Here is a 14,902-nt window from a genome sequence, read left to right as displayed (position 1 = left end):
AATAATGTGAATATGAGAAAATTAAAACGTAACCTTTAATTATATTAAAGTAAAATAAGAGTACACCAGAATTTCTTACTGTGTTTAAAAATATGGTTAAACAATGTAAACCATCGGTTTGAAACTAAGACTGTGAATATATAGATGAATAAATAAGGCAAAAAAATACCAAGCCCTCCAGGTATTGATTTCTAAGGTTAGTGCAATAGCCGATGTATTGCCATCAGAAAAACCTACAACACCTGGTATTCCTTAGTGGTCAACCACCTAAGTACTGACCAGGCCCAACACCGTGTTGCTTCCAAGATCAGACGAGATTGGGCATGTGCGGTGTGGTATGGTAGTAGATTTAAGGTTGATAAGGCAAAACCCTGCAGCTGGTATGCAGCTATTAGGTACACCATAAGCCTGGTTGTTATGATGGGCAGATGATCTCTTAATAGAGAAACATATGTTTGACCGTCATTGCACCAAATTGTACCCCAAATGTATAGGTATACGGAGGTTTAAATCATATGGTCAATGAGTTTTGCCAACAGGAACCGCCTGTATGTTGCTTTTTGTGCTGTGCAACATCATTAAGAATGGGTTTTTATCGTTTGATAAGGCAAAGATAAACCCTTTGTTACACTGAGGACATGCCAACAAAATTAGTAAACATCCAAGCATAAATATGTTTGAAGGACGGTCCCCAGGCTCTCCCCTGCGGTATACAGGTGCAATAGAGGGTAAAAAGAGAGGGGGGGCACATAAATTTAGGCGCAGAAATATATTTAACAGCAGCTACAGGGTAAACACTAAGGTACAGTGTAATCCCTGGGTTATATAGCGCTGGGGTGTGTGCTGGCATACTCTCTCTCTGTCTCCCCAAAAGCCTTTGTGGGGTCCTGTCCTCAGTCAGAGCATTCCCTGTGTGTGTGCTGTGTGTCGGTACGCCTGTGTCGACATGTTTTATGAGAAAGGATACGTGGAGGCAGAACAAGTGCAGCTGAGTGTGGTGTCGCCGCCGACGGTGCCGACACCTGATTGGATGGATATGTGGAAGGTGTTAAATGATAATGTAAACTCCTTGCATAACAGATTGGATAAAACTGTAACCATGGGACAGTCAGGGTCTCAACCCATGCCTGATCCTACAGCGCAGAGGCCGTCAGGGTCTCAAAAGCGCACACTATCACAGATAGTTGACACAGATGTCGACACGGAATCGGACTCCAGTGTCGATGACGATGAGGCAAAGTTGCAGCCTAAAATGACTAAAGCCATCCGCTACATGATTGTAGCAATGAAGGATGTATTACACATTTCTGAGGAAAATCCTGTCCCTGACAAGAGGATTTATATGTATGGGGAGAAAAAGCATGAAGTGACTTTTCCCCCTTCACATGAATTAAATTAATTATGTGAAAAAGCGTGGGATTCCCCTGACAGGAAGGTGATAGTTTCCAAGAGATTGCTGATGGCGTATCCTTTCCCGCCAACGGACAGGTTACGCTGGGAATCCTCCCCTAGGGTAGACAAGGCGTTGACACGCTTGTCTAAGAAGGTGGCCCTGCCGTCTCAGGATACGGCCGCCCTAAAGGATCCTGCGGATAGAAAGCAGGAAGCTATCCTGAAGTCTGTTTACACACATTCTGGCACACTGCTGAGGCCAGCAATTGCTTCGGCCTGCATGTGTAGTGCTGTAGCAGCATGGACAGATACTCTGTCTGAGGAGATAGATACCCTGGACAGGGACACTGTTCTACTGACCCTGGCACATATCAAGGACGCTGTCCTATATATGCGGGATGCCCAGAGGGACATTTGCCTGCTGGGCTCTAGAGTAAACGCAATGTCCATTTCTGCCAGAAGGGTCTTATGGACTCTGCAATGGACAGGGGATACCGACTCTAAAAAACACATGGAGGTTTTACCTTATAAGGGTGAGGAATTGTTTGGGGACGGTCTCTCGGACCTAGTTTCCACAGCTACGAAGTCAAATTTCTTGCCTTATGTCCCTCCACAGCCTAAGAAAGCACCGTATTACCAAATGCAGTCCTTTCGTTCTCAGAGGAGCAAGAAGGTCAGAGTTGCGTCCTTTCTTGCCAGAGGCAGGGGTAGAGGAAAAAAGCTGCACCATACAGCTAGTTCCCATGAACAAAAGTCTTCCCCGGCTTCCACTAAATCCACCGCATGTATTATATATTGTTTCTCTAACGTCCTAAGTGGATGCTGGGGACTCCGTAAGGACCATGGGGAATAGCGGCTCCGCAGGAGACTGGGCACATCTAAAGAAAGCTTTAGGACTATCTGGTGTGCACTGGCTCCTCCCCCTATGAGCCTCCTCCAAGCCTCAGTTAGATCTCTGTGCCCGAACGAGAAGGGTGCACACTAGGGGCTCTCCTGAGCTTCTTAGTGAAAGTTTTAGATTAGGTTTTTTATTTTCAGTGAGACCTGCTGACAACAGGCTCACTGCATCGAGGGACTAAGGGGAGAAGAAGCGAACTCACCTGCGTGCAGAGTGGATTGGGCTTCTTAGGCTACTGGACATTAGCTCCAGAGGGACGATCACAGGCCCAGCTTGGATGGGTCCCAGAGCCGCGCCGCCGGCCCCCTTACAGAGCCAGAAGGCAGAAGAGGTCCGGAAAATCGGCGGCAGAAGACGTCCTGTCTTCAATAAGGTAGCGCACAGCACTGCAGCTGTGCGCCATTGCTCTCAGCACACTTCACACTTCGGTCACTGAGGGTGCAGGGCGCTGGGGAGGGCGCCCTGAGACGCAATAAAAACACCTTGGATGGCAAAAAAAATGCATCACATATAGCTCCTGGGCTATATGGATGCATTTAACCCCTGCCAGAATCTATAAAAAAGCAGGAGAAAAGTCCGCGAAAAAGGGGCGGAGCCTATCTCCTCAGCACACTGGCGCCATTTTCCCTCACAGCTCCGTTGGAGGGAAGCTCCCTGTCTCTCCCCTGCAGTCACTACACTACAGAAAGGGTTAAAAAAAGAGAGGGGGGCACTAATTAGGCGCAGTATTAACTATACAGCAGCTATAAGGGGAAAAACACTTTTATATAAGGTTATCCCTGTATATATATATATATATAGCGCTCTGGTGTGTGCTGGCAAACTCTCCCTCTGTCTCCCCAAAGGGCTAGTGGGGTCCTGTCCTCTATCAGAGCATTCCCTGTGTGTGTGCTGTATGTCGGTACTTTTGTGTCGACATGTATGAGGAGAAAAATGATGTGGAGACGGAGCAGATTGCCTGTAATAGTGATGTCACCCCCTAGGGGGTCGACACCTGAGTGGATGAACTGTTGGAAGGAATTACGTGACAGTGTCAGCTCTGTATAAAAGACAGTGGTTGACATGAGACAGCCGGCTACTCAGCTTGTGCCTGTCCAGACGTCTCATAGGCCGTCAGGGGCTCTAAAGCGCCCGTTACCTCAGATGGCAGATATAGACGCCGACACGGATACTGACTCCAGTGTCGACGGTGAAGAGACTAATGTGACTTCCAGTAGGGCCACACGTTACATGATTGAGGCAATGAAAAATGTTTTACACATTTCTGATAATACGAGTACCACCAAAAAAGGGGTATTATGTTCGGTGAGGAAAAACTACCTGTAGTTTTCCTGAATCTGAGAAATTAAATGAGGTGTGTGATGATGCGTGGGTTTCCCCCGATAACAACGGATAATTTCTAAAATGTTATTGGCATTATATCCTTTCCCGCCAGAGGTTAGGGTGCGTTGGGAAACACCCCCTAGGGGGGATAAAGCGCTCACACGCTTGTAAGGGCTCTACCTTCGCCCGAGATGGCCGCCCTTAAGGATCCTGCTGATAGAAAGCAGGAGGGTATCCTAAAAGGTATTTACGCACATACTGGTGTTATACTGCGACCAGCAATCGCCTCAGCCTGGATGTGCAGTGCTGGGTTGGCGTGGTCGGATTCCCTGACTGAAAATATTGATACCCTAGATAGGGACAGTATATTTTTGCCTATAGAGCATTTAAAAGATGCATTTTTATATATGCGTGATGCACAGCGGAATATTTGCCGACTGGCATCAAGTCTAAGCGCGTTGTCCATTTCTACCAGTAGAGGGTTATGGACACGTCAGTGGTCAGGTGATGCGTATTCCAAACGGCATTTGGAAGTATTGCTTTATTAAGGGAGGAGTTATTTGGGGTCGGTCTTTCAGACCTGGTGGCCACGGCAACAGCTGGGAATTCCACGTTTGTACCCCAGGTCGCCTCTCAACATGAGAAGACGCCATATTATCAGGCGCAGTCTTTTCGTGGACAAGCGGGCAAAAGGTTCCTCATTTCTGCCCCGTGACAGAGGGAGAGGAAAAAGGCTGCAGAAATCAGCCAGTTCCCAGGAACAGAAACCCTCTCCCGCCTCTGCCAAGCCCTCAGTATACGCTGGGGCTTTACAAGCAGAATCAGGCACGGTGGGGGGCCCGTCTCAATGAATTTCAGCGTGCAGTGGGCTCACTCGCAAGTAGACCCCTGGATCCTTCAGGTGATATCTCAGGGGTACAAATTAGAATTCGAGACGTCTCCCCCTCGCCGTTTCCTAAAGTCGGCTTTACCGATGTCTCCTTCTGACAGGGAGACAGTTTTGGAAGCCATTCACAAGCTGTATTCCCAGCAGGTGATAATCAAGATACCCCTCCTGCAACAGGGAACGGGGTATTATTCCACACTGTTGTGGTACCGAAGCCGGACGGCTCGGTGAGACCGATTCTAAATCTAAAATCTTTGAACACTTACGTACAGAGGTTCAAATTCAAGATTGAGTCACTCAGAGCAGTGATTGCGAACCTGGAAGAAGGGGACTACATGATGTCTCGGGACATCAAGGATGCTTACCTTCATGTCAAAATTTACCCTTCTCACCAAGGGTACCTCAGGTTTAGGGTACAGAACTGTCACTATCAGTTCAGACGCTGCCGTATGGATGGTACACGGCACCCCGGGTCTTTACCAAGGTAATGGCCGAAATGATGATATTCCTTCGAAGGAAGTGAATTTTAGTTATCCCTTCCTTGGACAATTCCCTGATAAGGGTAAGATCCAGGGAACAGTTGGAGGTCGGTGTAGCACTATCTCAGGTAGTGTTGCGGCAGCACGATTGGATTCTCAATATTCCAAAATCGCACCTGGTTCCGACGACGTGTCTTCTGTTCCTAGGGATGATCCTGGACACAGTCCAGAAAAAGGTGTTTCTCCCGGAGGAGAAAGCCAGGGAGTTATCAGAGCTAGTCAGGAACCTCCTAAAACCGAGCCAAGTCTCAGTGCATCAATGCACAAGGGTTCTGGGTAAAATGGTGGCTTCCTACGAAGCAATCCCATTCGGCAGATTCCACGCAAGAACCTTCCAGTGGGACCTGCGGGACAAATGGTCCGGATCGCATCTTCAGATGCATCAGCGGATAACCCTGTCACCAAGGACAAGGGTGTCCATCCTGTGGTGGTTGCAGAGTGCTCATCTTCTAGAGGGCCGCAGATTAGGCATTCAGGACTGGGTCCTGGTGACCACTGATGCCAGCCTGCAAGGCTGGGGAGCAGTCACACAGGGAAGGAATATCCAGGGCTTATGGTCAAGCCTGGAGACATCACTTCACATAAATATCCTGAAGCTAAGGGACATTTACAATGCTCTAAGCTTAGCAAGACCTCTGCTTCAAGGTCAGCCGGTGTTGATCCAGTCGGACAACATTACGGCAGTCACCCACGTAAACAGACAGGGTGGCACAAGAAGCAGGAGGGCAATGGCAGAAGCTGCAAGGATTCTTCGCTGGGCGGAAAATCATGTGATAGCACTGTCAGCAGTATTCATTCCGGGAGTGGACAACTGGGAAGCAGACTTCCTCAGCACGACCTCCACCCGGGAGAGTGGGGACTTCACCCAGAAGTCTTCCACATGATTAAAAACTCGACAGGTATTGCGCCAGGTCCAGGGACCCTCAGGCAATAAGCTGTAGACGCTCTGGTAACACCGTGGGTGTACCAGTCAGGGTATGTGTTCCCTCCTCTGCCTCTCATACCCAAGGTACTGAGATTGATAAGATGGAGAGGAGTAAGCACTATATTCGTGGTTCCGGATTGGCCAAGAAGGACTTGGTAACCGGAACTTCAAGAGATGCTCACGGAGGATCCGTGGCCTCTACCTCTAAGAAGGGACCTGCTCCAGCAAGGACCCTGTCTGTTCCAAGACTTACCGCGGCTGCGTTTGACGGCATGGCGGTTGAACGCCGGATCCTGAAGGAAAAAAGGCATTCCGGATGAAGTCATCCCTATCCTGATCAAAGCCAGGAAGGATGTAACCGCAAAAACATTATCACCGCAATTGGCAGAAGAATTTCAACTGGGTCGATTCCTACATTTCCTGCAAACAGGAGTGTCTATGGGCCTGAAATTGGGGTCCATTAAGGTTCAAATTTCGGCCCTGTCAATTTTCTTCCAAAAAGAACTAGCTTCAGTCCCTGAAGTTCAGACGTTTGTAAAAGGGGTACTGCATATACAGCCTCCTTTTGTGCCTCCAGTGGCACTTTGGGATCTCAATGTAGTTTTGGGTTCCAAAAGTCACATTGGTTTGAACCACTTAAATCTGTGGAGTTAAAATATCTCACATGGAAAGTGGTCATGCTGTTGGCCCTGGCCTGGGCCAGGCGTGTGTCAGAATTGGCGGCTTTATCCTGAAAAAGCCCTTATCTGATTTTCCATTCGGACAGGGCGGAATTGAGGACTCGTCCTCAGTTTCTCCCCAAGGTGGTTTCAGCGTCTCACCTGAACCAACCTATTGGTGGTGCCTGCGGCTACTAGGGACTTGGAGGCCTCCAAGTTGCTAGACGTTGTCAGTGCCCTGAAAATATATGTTTCCAGGACGGCTGGAGTCAGGAAATCTGACTCGCTGTTTATCCTGTGTGCACCCAACAAGCTGGGTGCTCCTGCTTCTAAGCAGACTATTGCTCGTTGGATTTGTAGTACAATTCAGCTTGCACATTCTGTGGCAGGCCTGCCACAGCCAAAAATCTGTAAATGCCCACTCCACAAGGAAGGTGGGCTCATCTTGGGCGGCTGCCCGAGGGGTCTCGGCTTTACAACTTTGCCGAGCAGCTACTTGGTCAGGAGCAAATACGTTTGTAAAATTCTACAAAATTGATATCCTGGCTGAGGAGGACCTGGAGTTCTCTCATTTGGTGCTGCAGAGTCATCCGCACTCTCCCGCCCGTTTGGGAGCTTTGGTATAATCCCCATGGTCCTTACGGAGTCCCCAGCATCCACTTAGGACGTTAGAGAAAATAAGAATTTACTTACCGATAATTCTATTTCTCATAGTCCGTAGTGGATGCTGGGCGCCCATCCCAAGTGCGGATTGTCTGCAATACTTGTACATAGTTATTGTTACAAAAATCGGGTTATTATTGTTGTGAGCCATCTTTCAGAGGCTCCTCTGTTATCATGCTGTTAACTGGGTTCAGATCACAGGTTATACGGTGTGATTGGTGTGGCTGGTATGAGTCTTACCCGGGATTCAAAATCCTTCCTTATTGTGTACGCTCGTCCGGGCACAGTATCCTAACTGAGGCTTGGAGGAGGGTCATAGGGGGAGGAGCCAGTGCACACCAGATAGTCCTAAAGCTTTCTTTAGATGTGCCTAGTCTCCTGCGGAGCCGCTATTCCCCATGGTCCTTACGGAGTCCTCAGCATCCACTACGGACTATGAGAAATAGAATTATCGGTAAGTAAATTCTTATTTTTAACTTATTTTTCCGTCATACATTTATTTCTCTGACGTCCTAGTGGATGCTGGGAACTCCGAAAGGTCCAAGGGGAATAGCGGGCTCCGAAGGAGGCTGGGCACTCTAGAAAGATTTAGGACTACCTGGTGTGCACTGGCTCCTCCCACTATGACCCTCCTCCAAGCCTCAGTTAGATTTTGTGCCCGGCCGAGGTTGGATGCACACTAGGGGCTCTCCTGAGTTCTTAAAAGAAAGATAGTCTTAGGTTTTTTATTTTCAGTGAGACCTGCTGGCGAGGGACTAAGGGGAGAAGAAGCGAACTCGCCTGCTTGCAGCCGGATTGGGCTTCTTAGGCTACTGGACACCATTAGCTCCAGAGGGATCGACCGCAGGCCCAGCCTTGATGTTCGGTCCCGGAGCCGCGCCGCCGTCCCCCTTACAGAGCCAGAAGCAAGAAGATGGTCCGGAAAATCGGCGGCATGAAGACATCAGTCTTCACCAAGGTAGCGCACAGCACTGCAGCTGTGCGTTATTGCTCCTCTCACACTTCACACTCCGGTCACTGAGGGTGCAGGGCGCTGGGGGGGGGGGGCGCCCTGAGGCAGCAATAAAAACACCTTGGCTGGCAAAAATACCTCAATATATAGCCCCAGGGGCTATATATGAGGTAAATACCCCTGCCAGATTCCATAAAAAAAGCGGGAGAATAGGCTGCGGAAAAGGGGCGGAGCTATCTCCCTCAGCACACTGGCGCCATTTTTCCCTCACAGCTCCGCTGAAAGGAAGCTCCCTGGCTCTCCCCTGCAGACTACACTACAGAAAAGTGTAAAAAAGAGAGAGGGGGGGCATTTAATTTGGCGCAGTATATAGTTTATATTAAAAAGCAGCTATAAGGGACATAACTCAGTTAGTCCCTGCCTTTTATATAGCGCTCTGGTGTGTGCTGGCATACTCTTACTCTGTCCCCCCAAAGGGCTTTTGTGGGTCCTGTCCTCTATATAGAGCATTCCCTGTGTGTGTGGAGTGTGTCGGTACGGCTGTGTCGACATGTTTGATGAGGATAATGAGGTGGAGGCGGAGCAGATGCCTTTAGAAGGGGTGTCACCCCCTGGGGGGCAGACACCTGAGTGGATGAGCTTATGGAAAGAAATGAGTGCACGTATAGACTCATTACATAAGAAATTTGACGACATGCCGACTGTGGGACAGCCGAGTTCTCAGCTCGTGCCTGTCCAGGTGTCTCAAAAGTCATCAGGGGCTCTGAAACGCCCGCTATCTCAGATGGCACAAGTAGATGTCGACACGGATACTGACACCAGTGTCGACGACGATGAGTCACATTTAATGCCCATTAAGGCCATTCACTGCATGATTGAGGCAATGAAAGAGGTGTTAAATATTTCTGATTTACATCCAGGTACCAGAAAAAAGGGTATTATGTTTGGGGAGAAAAAACTACCTGTAGTTTTTCCCCTGTCAGATGAATTAAATGAAGTGTGTGAAGAAGCGTGGGCTTCCCCTGATAAGAAATTGGTAATTCCTAAGAAGGTACAAATGGCGTTCCCTTTCCCGCCAGAGGATAGGTTACGTTGGGAAACGCCTCCTAGGGTGGATAAAGCGCTCACACGTTTGTCTAAAAAGGGGCACTACCGTCTCAGGATACGGCCGCCCTTAAGGAACCTGCTGATAGAAAGCAGGAGGCGATCCTGAAGTCTGTATATACACACTCAGGCATTATACCTAGACCAGCTATTGCGTCAGCATGGATGTGCAGTGCTGCCGCTGCGTGGTCGGATAAACTGTCAGAAAATATTGACACACTAGACAGAGACACGATTCTGCTAACAATTGACCATATCAAAGACTCAGTCTTATATATGAGAGATGCACAGCGGGAAATCTGCCGGCTGGCATCTAAAGTAAGTGCATTGTCCATCTCTGCTAGGAGATGCTTATGGACTCGCCAGTGGACTGGAGATGCAGATTCCAAAAGGCACATGGAAGTTTTGCCTTATAAGGGGGAGGAATTATTTGGGGATGGTCTCTCCGACCTAGTTTCCACAGCAACGTCTGGGAAGTCAGCATTTTTACCCCATGTCCCCTCTCAGCCTAAGAAGGCGCCATTTTATCAGGTTCAGTCCTTTCGAACCCAGAAAAACAAGCGGGGAAAAGGAGGGTCTTTTCTGTCTAGAGGCAGAGGTAGGGGAAAAAGGCTGCAACAAACAGCAGGTTCCCAGGAGCAAAAGTCCTCCCCCGCTTCCTCTTCCAAGTCCGCCGCATGACGGTGGGGCTCCACAGGCGGATCAGGTACGGTGGGGGCCCGCCTCATGAAGTTCAGCGATCAGTGGGCTCGCTCACAGGTGGATCCCTGGATCCTTCAAATAGTATCTCAGGGGTACAAGCTGGAATTCGAGGCGGCTCCACCCCACCGGTTCCTAAAATCTGCCTTGCGGATTGCTCCCTCAGACAGGGAGGCGGTGCTAACAGCGATTCACAAGCTGTATTCCCAGCAGGTGATGATCAAGGTACCCCTACTTCAACAAGGCCGGGGTTACTATTCCACACTATTTGTGGTGCCGAAACCGGACGGTTCGGTGAGACCCATTTTAAATTTGAAATCCTTGAACACATACATAAAAAAATTCAAGTTCAAGATGGAATCGCTCAGGGCGGTTATTGCAAGCCTGGAGGAGGGGGATTACATGGTATCCCTGGACATCAAGGATGCTTACCTGCATGTCCCCATTTACCATCCTCACCAGGAGTACCTCAGATTTGTGGTACAGGATTGCCATTACCAATTCCAGACGCTGCCGTTTGGACTCTCCACGGCACCGAGGGTATTTACCAAGGTTATGGCGGAAATGATGATACTCCTTCGAAAAAAGGGAGTTTTAATTATCCCATACTTGGACGATCTCCTAATAAAGGCACGATCCAAGGAACAGTTGTTAGTGGGAGTAGCACTATCTCAGGAAGTGCTGCGCTAGCACGGCTGGATTCTGAATATCCCAAAGTCACAGCTGGTCCCGACGACACGTCTAATGTTCCTGGGAATGATTCTGGACACAGTCCAGAAAAAAGTGTTTCTCCCGGAGGAGAAAGCCAAGGAGTTGTCTTCTCTAGTCAGAGACCTCCTAAAACCAAAACAGGTATCGGTGCATCACTGCACGCGGGTCCTGGGAAAGATGGTAGCTTAATTCCATTCGGCAGGTTCCATGCCAGAATTTTTCAGTGGGACCTGTTGGACAAGTGGTCCGGATCGCATCTTCAGATGCATCGCTTGATAACCCTGTCCCCAAGAACCAGGGTGTCTCTTCTGTGGTGGCTGCAGAGTGCTCATCTTCTGGAGGGCCACAGATTCGCCATACAGGACTGGGTCCTGGTGACCACGGATGCCAGCCTACGAGGCTGGGGGGCAGTCACAAAGGGAAGAAACTTCCAAGGACTATGGTCAAGTCAGGAGACTTCCCTTCACATAAATATTCTGGAACTAAGGGCCATTTACAATGCCCTAAGTCAAGCAAAATCCCTGCTCCTACACCAGCCGGTGCTGATCCAGTCAGACAACATCACGGCAGTCGCCCATGTGAATCGACAGGGCGGCACAAGAAGCAGGATGGCAATGGCAGAAGCCACAAGAATTCTCCGATGGGCGGAAAATCATGTACTAGCACTGTTAGCAGTGTTCATCCCGGGAGTGGACAACCGGGAAGCAGACTTTCTCAGCAGGCACGACCTCCACCCGGGAGAGTGGGGACTTCATCCAGAAGTCTTCCAAATGATTGTAAATCAGTGGGGTCGTCCACAGGTGGACATGATGGCGTCCCGCCTAAACAAAAAACTAGAGAGGTATTGCGCCAGGTCAAGAGACCCTCAGGCGATAGCTGTGGACGCTCTAGTGACACCGTGGGTGTACCAGTCAGTTTATGTGTTCCCTCCTCTACCTCTCATACCGAAGGTATTGAGAATAATAAGAAAGCGAGGAGTAAACACAATTCTCGTGGTTCCGGATTGGCCAAGAAGAGCGTGGTACCCGGAACTTCAAGAGATGATCTCAGAGGACCCGTGGTCTCTGCCGCTCAGACAAGACCTGCTACAGCATGGGCCCTGTCTGTTCCAAGACTTACCGCGGCTGCGTTTGACGGCATGGCGGTTGAACGCCGGATCCTGAAGGAAAAGGGCATTCCGGAGGAAGTCATTCCTACGCTTATTAAAGCTAGGAAAGAGGTTACAGCAAATCATTATCACCGCATATGGCGGAAGTATGTTGCATGGTGTGAGGCCGAAAAGGCCCCAACAGAGGAATTTCAACTAGGTCGATTTCTGCATTTCCTGCAAGCAGGAGTTAATATGGGCCTAAAACTGGGCTCCATTAAGGTACAGATCTCGGCTCTGTCGATTTTCTTTCAAAAAGAACTAGCTTCAGTACCTGAAGTTCAGACATTTGTTAAAGGAGTGCTGCATATTCAGCCCCCGTTGGTGCCCCCTGTGGCACCTTGGGATCTCAACATGGTGTTGAGTTTCTTAAAATCACATTGGTTTGAGCCACTAAAAACCGTGGATCTGAAATATCTCACGTGGAAGGTGGTCATGTTATTGGCCTTGGCTTCTGCCAGGCGAGTATCAGAATTGGCGGCTTTGTCTTGTAAAAGCCCTTATCTGATTTTCCGTATGGATAGGGCAGAATTGAGGACTCGTCCCCAGTTTCTCCCTAAGGTGGTGTCAGCGTTTCACCTGAACCAGCCTATTGTGGTGCCTGCGGCTACTAGGGACTTGGAGGACTCCAAGTTGCTAGACGTTGTCAGGGCCCTGAAAATATATGTTTCCAGGACGGCTGGAGTCAGAAAATCTGACTCGCTGTTTATCCTGTATGCACCCAACAAGCTGAGTGCTCCTGCTTCTAAGCAGACTATTGCTCGCTGGATTTGTAGTACAATTCAGCTTGCTCATTCTGTGGCAGGCCTGCCACAGCCAAAATCTGTAAATGCCCATTCCACAAGGAAGGTGGGCTCATCTTGGGCGGCTGCCCGAGAGGTCTCGGCTTTACAACTTTGCCGAGCAGCTACTTGGTCAGGGGCAAACACGTTTGCAAAATTCTACAAATTTGATATCCTGGCTGAGGAGGACCTGGAGTTCTCTCATTCGGTGCTGCAGAGTCATCCGCACTCTCCCGCCCGTTTGGGAGCTTTGGTATAATCCCCATGGTCCTTTCGGAGTTCCCAGCATCCACTAGGACGTCAGAGAAAATAAGAATTTACTCACCGGTAATTCTATTTCTCGTAGTCCGTAGTGGATGCTGGGCGCCCATCCCAAGTGTGGTTTATCTGCAATACTTGTACATAGTTATTGTTAACTAAATCGGGTTATTGTTGAGCCATCTGTTGAGAGGCTCAGTTGTTTCATACTGTTAACTGGGTTTCATATCACGAGTTGTACGGTGTGGCTGGTATGAGTATTACCCGGGATTCAAAATCCTTCCTTATTGTGTACGCTCGTCCGGGCACAGTGTCCTAACTGAGGCTTGGAGGAGGGTCATAGTGGGAGGAGCCAGTGCACACCAGGTAGTCCTAAATCTTTCTAGAGTGCCCAGCCTCCTTCGGAGCCCGCTATTCCCCTTGGACCTTTCGGAGTTCCCAGCATCCACTACGGACTACGAGAAATAGAATTACCGGTGAGTAAATTCTTATTTCTCTAACGTCCTAGTGGATGCTGGGAACTCCGTAAGGACCATGGGGAATAGCGGGCTCCGAAGGAGGCTGGGCACTCTAGAAAGATCTTAGACTACCTGGTGTGCACTGGCTCCTCCCACTATGACCCTCCTCCAAGCCTCAGTTAGATTTCGTGCCCGGCCGAGGTTGGATGCACACTAGGGGCTCTCCTGAGCTCTTAGAAAGTTATAGTCTTAGAATTTGTTATTTTCAGTGAGACCTGCTGGCAACAGGCTCACTGCAGCGAGGGACTAAGGGGAGAAGAAGCGAACTCGCCTGCTTGCAGCCGGATTGGGCTTCTTAGGCTACTGGACACCATTAGCTCCAGAGGGATCGACCGCAGGCCCAGCCTTGATGTTCGGTCCCGGAGCCGCGCCGCCGTCCCCCTTACAGAGCCAGAAGCAAGAAGATGGTCCGGAAAATCGGCGGCATGAAGACTCTGTCTTCACCAAGGTAGCGCACAGCACTGCAGCTGTGCGCCATTGCTCCTCTCACACACTTCACACTCCGGTCACTGAGGGTGCAGGGCGCTGGGGGGGGCGCCCTGAGGCAGCAATAAAAACACCTTGGCTGGCTAAAATACCTCAATATATGGCCCCAGGGGCTATATATGAGGTAAATACCCCTGCCAGAATTCCATAAAAAAACGGGAGAATAGGCCGCGAAAAAGGGGCGGAGCCTATCTCCTCAGCACACTGGCGCCATTTTTCCCTCACAGCTCGGCTGGAGGGAAGCTCCCTGGCTCTTCCCTGCAATTCTACAGTACAGTAAGAGGGAAAAGAGAGGGGGGGCATTAAAATTGGCACTGTATACAGTATATTATATAAAAGCTATTAGGGACATAACTCAGTTAGTCCCTGTATATATATAGCGCTCTGGTGTGTGCTGGCATACTCTTACTCTGTCCCCCCAAAGGGCTTTTGTGGGTCCTGTCCTCGTTTAGAGCATTCCCTGTGTGTCTGCGGTGTGTCGGTACGGCTGTGTCGACATGTTGAATGAGGAGGCTTATATGGTGACAGAACAGAGGCCGATATATGTGATGTCGCCCCCTGTGGGGCCGACACCAGAGTGGATGGATAGGTGAAAGGTATTAACCGACAGTGTCAACTCCTTACATAAAAGGGTGGATGACGTAACAGCTGTGGGACAGCCGGCTTCGCAGCCCGCGCCTGCCCAGGCGTCTCAAAGGCCATCAGGGGCTCAAAAACGCCCGCTCTCTCAGATGGCAGACACAGATGTCGACACGGAGTCTGACTCCAGTGTCGACAAGGTGGAGACATATACACAATCCACTAGGAACATCCGTGACGTGATCCCGGCAATAAAAAATGTGTTATACATTTCTGACTTTAACCCAAGCACCTCTAAAAATGGGTTTTAGGTTTGGGGAGAAAAAACAGGCAGTGTTTTGTTCCCCCATCAGATGAATAAATGAAGTGTGTGAAAGCGTG

At 49.5% G+C, this 14,902-nt stretch overlaps 1 protein-coding gene and 1 pseudogene across 2 annotated transcripts in view; one reads left to right on the top strand and one right to left on the bottom strand.

Annotated features, from left to right (window-relative positions):
- The window catches only part of C1H18orf32 (chromosome 1 C18orf32 homolog), a 47,916-nt gene that overhangs the window by 15,608 nt on the left and 17,406 nt on the right, over window positions 1–14,902 (top strand). The window lies entirely within an intron of this gene.
- On the bottom strand, window positions 231–349 carry LOC134937098 (5S ribosomal RNA; annotated as a pseudogene).

This window comes from Pseudophryne corroboree, chromosome 1 (assembly GCF_028390025.1).
Source record: "Pseudophryne corroboree isolate aPseCor3 chromosome 1, aPseCor3.hap2, whole genome shotgun sequence".
In the NCBI taxonomy this organism is placed as follows: domain Eukaryota; kingdom Metazoa; phylum Chordata; class Amphibia; order Anura; family Myobatrachidae; genus Pseudophryne; species Pseudophryne corroboree.
Note: the sequence above shows the minus strand (reverse complement) of the source record. Positions and strands in the feature narration are given on the sequence as shown.